Source organism: Marmota monax, unplaced genomic scaffold (genome assembly GCF_021218885.2).
Source record: "Marmota monax isolate L192 unplaced genomic scaffold, Marmota_monax_Labrador192_F-V1.1 WCK01_AAM20220418_F8-fsc00055, whole genome shotgun sequence".
NCBI classification, from domain to species: Eukaryota; Metazoa; Chordata; class Mammalia; order Rodentia; family Sciuridae; genus Marmota; species Marmota monax.
In genome coordinates this window covers 10,293,883-10,305,336 of record NW_026695205.1, presented here as the reverse complement: position 1 = coordinate 10,305,336, position 11,454 = coordinate 10,293,883, and the positions used below count along the sequence as shown (strand labels likewise).

Genomic DNA, 11,454 nt, shown 5'->3' with positions numbered 1-11,454 from the left:
CTGATGTGGCTGCATCACTGTAGTGTGCTGATTTTAACTCCTTTGGATATAAACCAAGGAGTGGGATAACCAGGTCAAATGGTGGTTCTGTTTTTAGTTTTCTGAGGAACCTCCACACTGCTTTCCAGAGTGATTGCACCAGTTTTCAGTCCCACCACCAGAGTGTACCCTTTCCTCCACACTCACCACCATTTATTGTTACTTGTATTCTTGATTGTTGCCATTCTGACCCGAGTAAGATGGAATCTCAGTGTGGTTTTAATTTGATTTCTCTAATTGCTAGAGATGTTGAACATTTTTTCATGTATTTTTGACCATTCATATTTCTTCTTCTGTGAAGTGCTTATTCAGTTCTTTGCTCATTTATTGATTGGGTTATTTTTTTTTAAGTGAACAACTCACTTTAAAAATGCCATATTAAAAAACACTTATTATAAGTACTTGCTAATTGAAGAACTAGATTCTCCTAGAGTAGAACTTAGATTTTTAGAGAAACTAAGAGGACATTAGGAGGGAATTGAAAGAGCTAAAGTGATAGGGTTAACCGGGCGGGCGAGGGCGGCGAGCGCCGCGGGTGGGACTGGGTCTTCCTAAGCTGGAGAAAGGCCTGCCGTCTCCCAGCAGCTCATCCACTCATGTGCTTGACCCACGTGAAGCTCCCCAGACACCGCACAGGTTATAGCACTCAGCAGGACCCAAAAAAGTGCTGGAAAGGATGTCCCAGAAGCTTGAAGAAGTCAAGTTCCTTTAGGAACTCAGCTTAATGCTGTCAGGTTGCCGAGAAATAAAACAGTGACTACAGTGTCTCAGAAGGAAGGCTGACCTAAAGTCTAACGCAGTCTCCTGTGAACTGGACTCGCTCTGGCATTGTCTCCCTGATTGTGCATACCACAAACAACCCAATCTACCAAGAAGCCCAGGTTTATTGAGATGTGTGTGCACCACTTCAAATCTGAGCGTGTGTTCATGAGCTGTACTCTACAAAAACAGGCAATGAGGTGGTGGCTTCCAAGTTCCATCCTTTGTTGTTGAGGACCTCCGAGGCAGAGAACTGGCCGTGGGCTTTGTCTGGACCGGGAAGCCATCAGCATAGAAACAGGAGTGACTTTGTGCCTCGTAGGTCTGCGGGGCAACAAGCAAGCCTTATTGCATGAGCTGTGGCTTCTGTTGCACCAGGCTTGTAGGCTCAGAGAGAGGAGTCCCCGCACAGAAGACACAGAACACCAGAGGAGTACTCAAGATGCCCGCCGCACAGACTCCAGGTCCAGGGACAGGTTCTCACCTTGGGCAGGGTGATTGGAGGAGGGGTGGTGAGGGGCCACACCATAAGGGTCACACAGGGAGGAGGGAATGTGCATGGTGTTGGAGAACAATTTATAGACCTGTTTTGCCAATGTGGAGGGTTAGCACAGAACAGAGGTTCTAGTGCCTGATTTGGGGCTGTAGAATATGTGTTGTTTGACATCAAAATCTGGATTCCTGATATTCTCTTAAAGATCCGAAAGCCTGGAGCAAAGGGCCTGCACGCGTGGTAGGCAAGACTCCCTTGCAGCTGACTCACCTTAGACCTGAGCACCCTCTTGGACGCAGGCTCCACCTGGCCCATTTGCTGCTTCACTTCCTCTGAAGGTATTTGGGTTAGTCAGCTTTGGCAAGGTTCTGCCGTGGGAACAAGGACTCTCCAAATCCTAGAGGCTTGTGACTAAGTACAAAGTTTTATTTCTCTCTTATTGCATGTCTTCTGCAGTCAGTTGTGGCTACGTGCCCTGAGTCCTCCGGGTTCTGGGATCCCGGCAGAAGGAGCAGCCCCTACCCGGGATAGAGACTCCTGGTGGGGCAGGGCGAGTGTGGGCAATGGCAGGAAAGAGAGTGGTCTTAAACCTTTGCTCAAGGCAGCATAGGTCGCTTCCTCGAGAATACGTGTGGCCAAAGCTGGTCACGTGCAGACCCTGGGTGCCAATGATGGGAAAATAGAACCCTACCTACTCCAGGAAGGTTCAGGTGAGTGGGGAACGCAGGACACAGTCTTCAACCTCATTTGAAGGTGTTCCTTTCTGACCAGAACACCTTCTGGAGAGAGGCAGGAGTGAGAACTGGAGGGTCCAGAGTGAAAACTCAAAGCTCATGGCCGACAGCGGTTTCCACGGGCACAGACAAACAAAGAAAAAGTCCCAAGCAAGGCCTGCGTCCAGGAGCAGGGCTGTCACATTGTCCTCCAAGAAGCATGCAGCTGAACTGACAGAAGCTGACAGATGAGGCGGGAAGGGTTAGACCCTTCTGCTCCTGTCTTCATTTACAGCAAAGGACAGAACACTTTATCACCTTGGAAACAACTCACAAAGGCAGAGTGTGCAAAGCTGTAGGAAACCCAGTGCACTCTCGGTGACCGGGGCTAAGTGGTGGGGTGGGGCATCCCGCCACTGGGCTGCGTCCTGGGTATTGTGTAGGGAGGCAGGTCGCTCCAGCAGGACGAGAGCCGCCTGGCCTTTGATGGCCCCGCTGACTATACAATATGTTCCTCCTTGTCCTTTGTATTCACAGAACACATCGCCCACCAAGGAGAGCGTGGCCACCGTGTCCGACCCTCCAACCTACACCGGGGACAGGCGTTCTCTGCCGCAAGCCCTTCTTTACTCTCTGCCGCCAGTGGTCGCACAGTGAGAGCTGCTGGAGTGAGCCGGAACAGCCTAGCCTGTTTTGCTCTCATTCCCAAGGTCATTTTGTGTCACTGCTTGCGGATGTGTAGTTCCTGATCCTCTTCTGCCTTTTTATACTGATTTGCATACAAACCACAGGAGAAACTTCTTTGAGAAGCTGACTGGGCTTCTGCCATGGGCTGGAGATTCTAGATTCACTAAAAGACTGGCCACGATCATGCTGCGCCAGCCTGAAGGCCGGAGGTGATTTCTCAGGTCGTGTCCACACCCCACTGGCACTGCCCAAACGGTTGTTCGCCTTTATGATAGTGTGTTGAGCTCCTTAGAGGGCCCAGAGATGAGTGAGCCAGGTGACCGCAGGCCGCTGAGGATGGCCAGCCTGTCTCTCCTGTCCGTGCTGTACTCCCACACCTGATGCCTTTCCTAATGACTGTTCCTGAATTTTATTTACATTTTACTGTAGAAAATATTTAATTTTGTGCCAGATTAAACTTTACTGAGCTCAAAACTTCATAGTCAATTCCAGTGTCTTTGAATACTAAACTTCAGAGCACTAACCTGTGTCCCTGTGCAACGTGGTTTAATGGCAATGACAACGGGTTGAAGGAAACCTGAGTTTTGCTTATGTGACCATAGACAAAGCATTTATTCATTAGTAAGGAGGACAGCAATAGCAGGCATTTGACAGATGTACCATTAGTCCCAGCTCCCTTGTCATGGCAGACATGACTAATCAACCATAGCCCCGATTCTTACTGACTCTGGAATAATCCTCAGAGTTCTCTTCAGTACAGAATTACAATCTGAGAGTTGGCACTGCACTTGGAACCTGCCATGAGCCTAGGTATAGGCATACAGAGAGAAGGTGTGAAGGTGTGTTGCAAGCTATTCTACATTGCACTAGTTTACTACTATTGTGTTAGCTGGTGTTGCCATCACAGGAATCTGCAGAGTGTGTTCAGACTCCAAGGGTGCAGATGGTGACTTACACCCTGCCAAGACCACCTGGGACTGTTACTCTAACAGTATGTGTAAAGAGATTTGGCTCCTGGTATTTTTAAGTAAGCATGTTCTATGAAAGCAGCTTCAAAATCCAGGCTACAGACTACCTTTGATAGCCTGGGAGGCTCTGCAGGGACACATATTGCCTGGACTTGAAGCCTAGGCTACACCACCACTGTGTGAATGTCGGCACGTCACTCAACCTTTCTGAGCCTTAGTGTCAATGTCTATGAGGAGGACTGTATAACCAACCTTCTCTTAGGGTTTTTAAAATTTTTAAATGTGTAAAATATAAAGCAAAACCCCTGAGAGATAAGCTGTGCTCTATAAAAGTTAGTTTCTGTAGTTGAAAAAGTAGTTTATGATGAGCACTCCAAGGCTTTTGATTTACTTTCTTTTTTTATTAAAAGATTTGTAGGGGCTGAGGCTGTAGCTCAGTGGTAGAGCTCTTGCCTAGTATGTATGAGGCACTGGGTTCGATTCTCAGCACCGCATACAAATAAATAAATTAAATAAAGGTCCAGTAATATCTAAAAACAATAAAAAAGAACGTTTTATAAACCTTAATGGTCAGAAAACACTCTCGGTCAGGTTTGTTTTGTTTTGTTTAGTGCAGAAGCTAAGACTCTGCCCTTTCTCAAGCTGCCATCTTCTTTCTAACCAAAGCAAGCGCTGAGTCTGAGCCCTCCCTCCGTCATGTTTGCCTCCTTTGCCAGCTTTTTTTTTTTTTCAGTGCTGGGATTGAACCTAGGGCCTGGCACATGCTAGGCAAGCACTCTACCACTGAGCTACGTTCCCCTCTGTGATTTCTTATAACAATTACAAATGTTCAAAAGGTGCTAATGCTGTGTAGATGGTATCTAATGAGGACAAATGCTGTGACTCAAAAGAACATACTTCTTGCTCTGTGCCAGAATCTGAATTGTGATGATGCATGCACTGTGCTGGGTCAGGAAGATGACATTTTTGCAAAGCTGGCTGGGAATGTATATGGGACACCTCTCTGAGTGTCAGGGCTCTGAGCAGCTCAGAAAACTTCTGATGCTCAATGCAAATACTTCTATTTCTATACCAAAGATTAGAATTTCTTTGGAAGCTATTAACTTGAGCAGCTTCCACCCCATCACTATTCTTCATTTATCTGCTTCCTCTATGCCAAGTTTATCATCATTGATGGTTTCTGATTTATGATGACTTATGAGTTTTCAACTTTATGATGCTACAACAGTTGTACACATTCAGTACAAAACACACCTTGAATTTTGAGTTTTGATCTTTCCTCTGGCTAGTGATAAGTGGCAGGATATTCTCTGGACGCTGGGCAGTGGCAGCAAACTGCAGCTCACAGCCAGCCACATGATCTCCCTGTGTCTCAGTTCCAGCCCAACTCAGTCATGGTCACTGGCAGTATAGCCAGCCCAGGGTCCCATCCAATGAGCTATTCCAGAAACCTAGAGGAAGCCAGATCCATCAGCACACTTGGTAATGGGTCCATAGTCAGTGAACATCACGGGGACCATTATCTCAGCACCTGCCCCACAGATCAAACTCTTAGAGATAGAACAATCCCCTCAGGCACAAGATAGCACCTGTACCCCTAGAGACCCTGGGAATAGGCCTGCCAACTATGATCTGCTGTCACCACATGACCCGGATCAAACCCCACTCAATTGTGATCCCATGGGTGAGTCCATTAGCCCAGAGACTAAAGGGAAAGCTGTACTTGCAGAAAACAATCTTTAAAGACTGAGAGAAGGGCATGCTCCTTCAAATGCACAGAAACCAATGCAAGGCTACATGCATAATGAAAAATCACACAACCATGAGACCACCAAAAGAAACTCAAAACTCCAATCACCAACTACAAAGAAATGGAAATAAACAAATTACCCAAAAAAGAACTCAAAATAAATATCTTAAAGAAGCTCAATGAAATGCAAGATGACACAGATAAATAACTAAATAAAATCACGAAAACAATGAATTAACAAAATTAGAAGTTTAATAAAAAAGATGTTATCATAAAAAGGAATAATACAGAAACCCTGAAGCTGGAGAATATAATGGCAGAATGCTGAGAGCCATTGCCAAGTAGAAATGACACATGGCAATTTCTTTGTCAGCCTACCCAGTGTTGCTTAGAGGAAGGACTCTCCATATTGACCCAGGTCATTTGCAGTGACATTGCATGTAAGGTGACCTTGCTCAAGGACCAGGGCGGATCCAGGTTTAGGGTGTACCCTGCTGGGAATAGGGCGTATCCTGCTGCCTCAGGCGCACCCGCTCCTTGAGTTCCCATTGAGTTCTCGCGGGATTCAGAGAGTATTTGGGATTTTGCCCAGAACGTGATTTGGGCCCAGAATGTGGATTTCCCCAGAACGTGTGTGTAAGTGCCAGTGACAGTTCGAGAATAAAGAGTTGCTGTTTGAATCTACAAGGTGTGTGGTGGCTCGTGATTTTGTGCCCAGCCAGACTGCGGCATTTGGTGGCCCGTACGGGGAATGTCTGAAACTTGGAGGTAAGTGAAATTACTCGCCCCTGAAGGAGAGCGAAAGAATGGGTGACCATTTCAAAAAACAATGTGTTCTTGTTTTGATTTATTTTGTTTTTATTTCAAGTTGCCTGTTCCTAGAAATTTCTCAGGCAAACTGGGAAAAATGGTTGACTCAAGGTTTGAAGTTGTTTGCCCCTGAGAAAGAGAAATTGTTAGAGGAAGAAGGCACCCCAGTAAGACCAAGAACAGTTAGGACATATGTTGATACAATACAAAATTGTAGCCCATGGCTTTTTTAAAGACGAGTTATTAAGTATATCAATGGGACCATCATGGTATTCTGTAGAAAGATTTTTCTTCAACAAGAAAGAGATGGCTAGTTCTGTTTGCTACACTTGTCTAAGATCTTGGTTTCTACAAAGTTCTGATTAATTTACAAAGCTAAAGTGTTGAAACATCAACCACTCTTTACTTATTAAGTTCCATAAGGTAATATATTTAAACATTATGTGTGTTTTCATAAATTGGTAAATGGAAAAATGTTTAATATTGCTTTGTGTCTGTGTCTTTGCTAAAACAAGGTTACTAAGAGTTAAGATTCTATCATGTGTAATTTATATACAAAGAGTAGAAAAATTTTCAGTTGGGTTTCAATTATAGTATTATAGTGTCATAAAAAACATGAAAGTCTTTCATCTTATTAAAGTGGAGTAATTTGTCTAAATCAGAAATTTTATAAGAGTTGTTTCAAAATGTGAATTTATAAAAAGGGTTAACGGTTAAAAAAAGAGAAAAAGATTCAAGATGTGGAAATATATTTTAATATAAAAGGTTAAAGGAAAAGAAATGTTTCTAGATGAGATAATCTCTGTGTGGTAAAGTAAAAAGTTGTAAAATGCCATTTAAAAAGATTTTGAGGAAACTAGACTTAATTTAAAAGCTTGGGAAAGGAAGAAAGAAGAAAAAGGTATTTGTACATGGCAGATTGAGACAAAGCTTCTCAATGGAGAAAAAAAAAAGCCTTTGGTTGAAGGGCAGCCATGTAAACTAACATTGAAGCGATTTAAACAGAATCTGAGCCTCGTTTAAAAGAGTGAAGTTGTAGGTGGTGAAAAAGTACATTTAAAAGTACAGTATAGATGATAATTAAAAGGCTTTAAAAGGTTAAATTGAAGATGGTCGAGATACCTTCATGGCGGAAAAAAGAAAAAAGAGATATAAAAAGATTCAAGATGTGGAAATATATTTTAATATGGAAGGTTAAAAGAAAAAAAATGTTTCTAGATGAGATAATCTCTGTGTGGTAAAGTAAAAAGTTATAAAATGTCTAAGTAAGTTGCAAAAGGCTTTAAAAGGTTAAATTGAAGGTGGTTAAGATGCCTTCATGACGGAGGAAAGACTGTGTCATTCGAAGCCTAGTTAATCCTAAAAGCATTACTTAAAAAAAAAAAAAACATGAAAATGGGAAGATAATAGGATAAAAGATATTTAGATAAAGAAGGTTAAAAATTTGAAGTGAAAAACTTTAAAGACAGAAGTATAGAAAGTTAAAAAAAGATAAAAAAGATGTAGGAAGATAGAGAAGATGTAGGAAGACAAGAATTTTAAACCCACAAAATAGGAAACAAAAGAAAACTGGGAGGAAAAAAAAGCAACTAAGGGTAAATATACAAACCTTAGAAGAAAACTAAAAGATAGAAACAAGATAAAAAATGGTTAAAAATGTCAAGTAAAGGTATTTCAGATAAAAAATACAAAAAGCTAAGACAACTATTAGATACAGACATGCAAGATAGAAAAAGGTACAAGAGAGAAGTTTACAGTCAAATATTGGATAAAATAGAAGAACAAGGAGATTATTAGTAATTTTTTTTCAAAAAGCCCATCAACTTTAATTTCTGGTGGTGCAGATATTAGAAGACTCAGATGAGGGTGTTAAAATTTATAGACAAGAGCCAATTTAGAAAACATTAAACTAGAAGGAAATTGGTTTAAAACCACATCAAAAAATTAAAAGGACTAAAGTAATTCTAAAAACTAAGGCAGAATGCTTTTGAAAGACTTAAATTTAAAAGGATCTTTAAGGGGTATATATCCCCCAAAGATAAACTTAAAATAACCCTTTTTACTCTAAACTTTTTAAATTTGGATTCATCAGGACTTAGTGCTGCGGAAAGGCGTATGTATCCAAAAAATGTACGTAAGCCTAAGGTACTTTGGAAAGATATTCTAACAGGACAATGGAAAGGTCCTGACCCAGTGATTGTCTGGAGTCGGGGTTCTGTTTGTGTTTCCACAGGGAGAACAGCAGCCGATTTGGATTCCAGAGAGACTAACCAAAGCAATTTCTACAGACCAAAAAGAAGATGAATTTACTCTCAAATCCATAACAGTTGATATCCAGAGCTCCAGCTTGGCTATTCTTACATCTGTGACAGTGATTAACCAGGATGTTTTTTTCAATAGCTATTTTATTATTGCTTTTTCCCACATCATAAAGTTCTATTTTATTTTTTGAGCTCATACAAACCTAGGTTAATGTTTTTCTGATCAGTGTTATTTTTTGACTGGAGTTTTTAAACATTGCAATGGAGATTTCACCTAGGTAAAGCTACAAGGCCTTTACTATTGTCTTATGTGTTGTACGTTTGTGTGCACTCTTGTGTTTTGTGTTGTATGTCTGTATGTGCATATATCCATATTTCATATATGAGGAGCGCTCATGAAAAAATGGATCCGAATTTTTTTTTATTCACGTGATTTAAATGGCTTAATTTAAATTAGGTAAACAGCTGTTAAGGATTGTTTTTAAAGGAGGTTAACAGATCTGTTTGTTTACTTTAACCTTTCCTTTTCATTATATTTAATAATTCTGTTCAGGATAATGTCTCTTTAGCATCATTGCCAGAATTCCTATCTTCATCCCAGTGCCGGTGAAGACAAAGATAAAATCAAACTACAGCTTCTATGATAGCTATCACAGTAAACTGTATAAACTGATGCATCAATGAATATAACTCAACAAGTAATGCTCAATCAAGGACTTGATTTACTTTGGGAGGAAATGGACATATTGATAGACTCCTCCGCTTTGAACTGCTTGCAGAACTTGCCTGGACTATGTATCACTTGTATACATTGTGAACTATCGTTTGGTGCAGCGAATTGTGGTACTGCTGGCATATCTTTGCTGATGGTGTCACCAGTGATGCAATTTTTCCGAAGGAGCCATCAATTGGCTTGGTGTCGTGGCATTTCTGTATCCTCCCTTCTGCTAGTGATGGTCTAAAATTTGGGGGCCAACAGAGGTGAGGCAAAGAACCTCACGCCCCACTGGCACCAAGGCCAAATTTGGGGGCCAACAGAGGTGAGGCAAGAACCTCATCCCCCCACTGGTGCATAGGCCTATCCACAAGTATGGCTGTATGCTGGACCGGTAGTCAGTGACAGGTATGATCCAATTGCAGTGGTATCAACCTAAGACAGGAGGCTGACGCCTAGAGGTCAGTTTTTCCCATGACGGGTAAGAACCATATGTTGAATTGGACAACCTACCAGGCACGGTCCCTAAGCCACATTGCTTGTTGTTTAATTAATCAGAAGGGGGGAGATGCTGAGAGCCATTGCCAAGTAGGAATGACACATGGCAATTTCTTTGTCAGCCTACCCCATGTTGCTTAGAGGAAGGACTCTCCATATTGACCCAGGTTATTTGCAGTGACATTGCATGTAAGGTGACCTTGCTCAAGGACCAGGGCGGATCCAGGTTTAGGGTGTATCCTGCTGGGATTAGGGAGTATCCCACTCCTTGGGTTTAGGGCGGTTCAAGGTTTAAGGTGTACCCTGCTGGGAATAGGGCGTATCCTGCTGCCTCAGGCGCGCCCGCTCCTTGAGTTCTCCCGGGATTCAGAGAGTATTTGGGATTTTTGCCCAGAACGTGATTTTGGCCCAGAATGTAGATTTCCCCAGAACATGTGTGTAAGTGCCAGCGACAGTTCGAGAATAAAGAGTTGCTTTTGAATCTACAAGGTGTGTGGTGGCTCGTGATTTTGTGCCCAGCCAGACTGCGGCAGCAGAACAGAAAAATTCAATAGAGAGTTTCAATAGTAGACTCATCATGCTGCCAGACGGGAACCGAACCGTAAAACAGCTGGAAGACAGTAGAGGGAACCCTCCACAACACCTGGAAGACAGTAGAGGGGAACCCTGCACAACACCGGCTTAGGCAAGCACTCCATTTCTTATCTCTCTTCTTCTCTTTCCAACAAAAGGACAGGCAAGGGGGATTTATTGAGCTAAAAAGGTCTGCAGTTTGCAAACCCTATGTCTGATAAGGGCTAACGGACACACAGGGAACTCCAACAACTCAACAGCAAGAGAAATAAACCAACTGAAAAATAAGCAAAGACCCTAAACAGACTGTTCTCAAAAGAAGACATACAAATGGTCAACAGATAGATATGAAAAAAATGTTTATCATCACTAATAATCAGGGACATGCAGAGAAAAATCACAGTGAGATATCACCTCACACGTTGGCTTGGCTGCTATCAAAAAGGCAAAACATATTGGTGGGGTGTGGCTGGGCAGGAGCTCTTGTGTGCAGTTTGGTGAATGTAAATCAATATAACCATTATTGACAACGGTATGGGGGTTCCTCAGAACACTAGAGGTAGAATTGCCATAGGACCCAACAATCCCTCTTTTGGCTATACGTTTATTCACAATAGCTAAGATAGGGAAGCAATCTGAGTGTCCACAACAGATCAAGAAAACGTAGTGAATAAAGATACACAGTTGAAACCTGTTGCCTGTGACATGGATGAATGTAAAGACACTATGCTGAATGAAATCAGCCAGACCAAAGACAAATACTGCATGGTCTCATTTATTTGAGGACTCTAAAGAGTTGAACTCACATAAGTAGAAAGTAGAGGCCGGAGCTGGGCAGTGGGTGTGGACAGGGAGAAGGTAAATTCTGACCAAGGGAACAAGGTGGCCTAAGGCTGTAGTGGTCTACTGCACAGAGAGTGACTGTAACAAACAGAAACACACTGTGTATTTCAAATTGTTAAAAGAGTAGGTCTAAAACATTTTTACCACGATAAAATAAGTATGTGGGGTGACAGATATATTAATTGGTCTGATTTAATCAGTCCACACTGTAAATATATGTCAAAGCATTACATTGTTCCCTATAAATACACATAATTATATTTGTTAATTAAAAGTAAAAATGATCTTTAAAAGTATACAAAACAAGGACCCACAACTGATCTGTGACACTGGACTGTGAGGAAA

At 42.2% G+C, this 11,454-nt stretch overlaps 1 long non-coding RNA gene across 1 annotated transcript; it reads left to right on the top strand.

Annotated features, from left to right (window-relative positions):
• Positions 1 to 1,493: 1,493 nt before the first annotated feature.
• Positions 1,494 to 3,165, top strand: LOC131423637 (uncharacterized). The gene is made up of 2 exons (XR_009225461.1): positions 1,494 to 1,629; positions 2,542 to 3,165. It is a non-coding gene; the product is annotated as an uncharacterized LOC131423637 (long non-coding RNA).
• Positions 3,166 to 11,454: the final 8,289 nt, after the last annotated feature.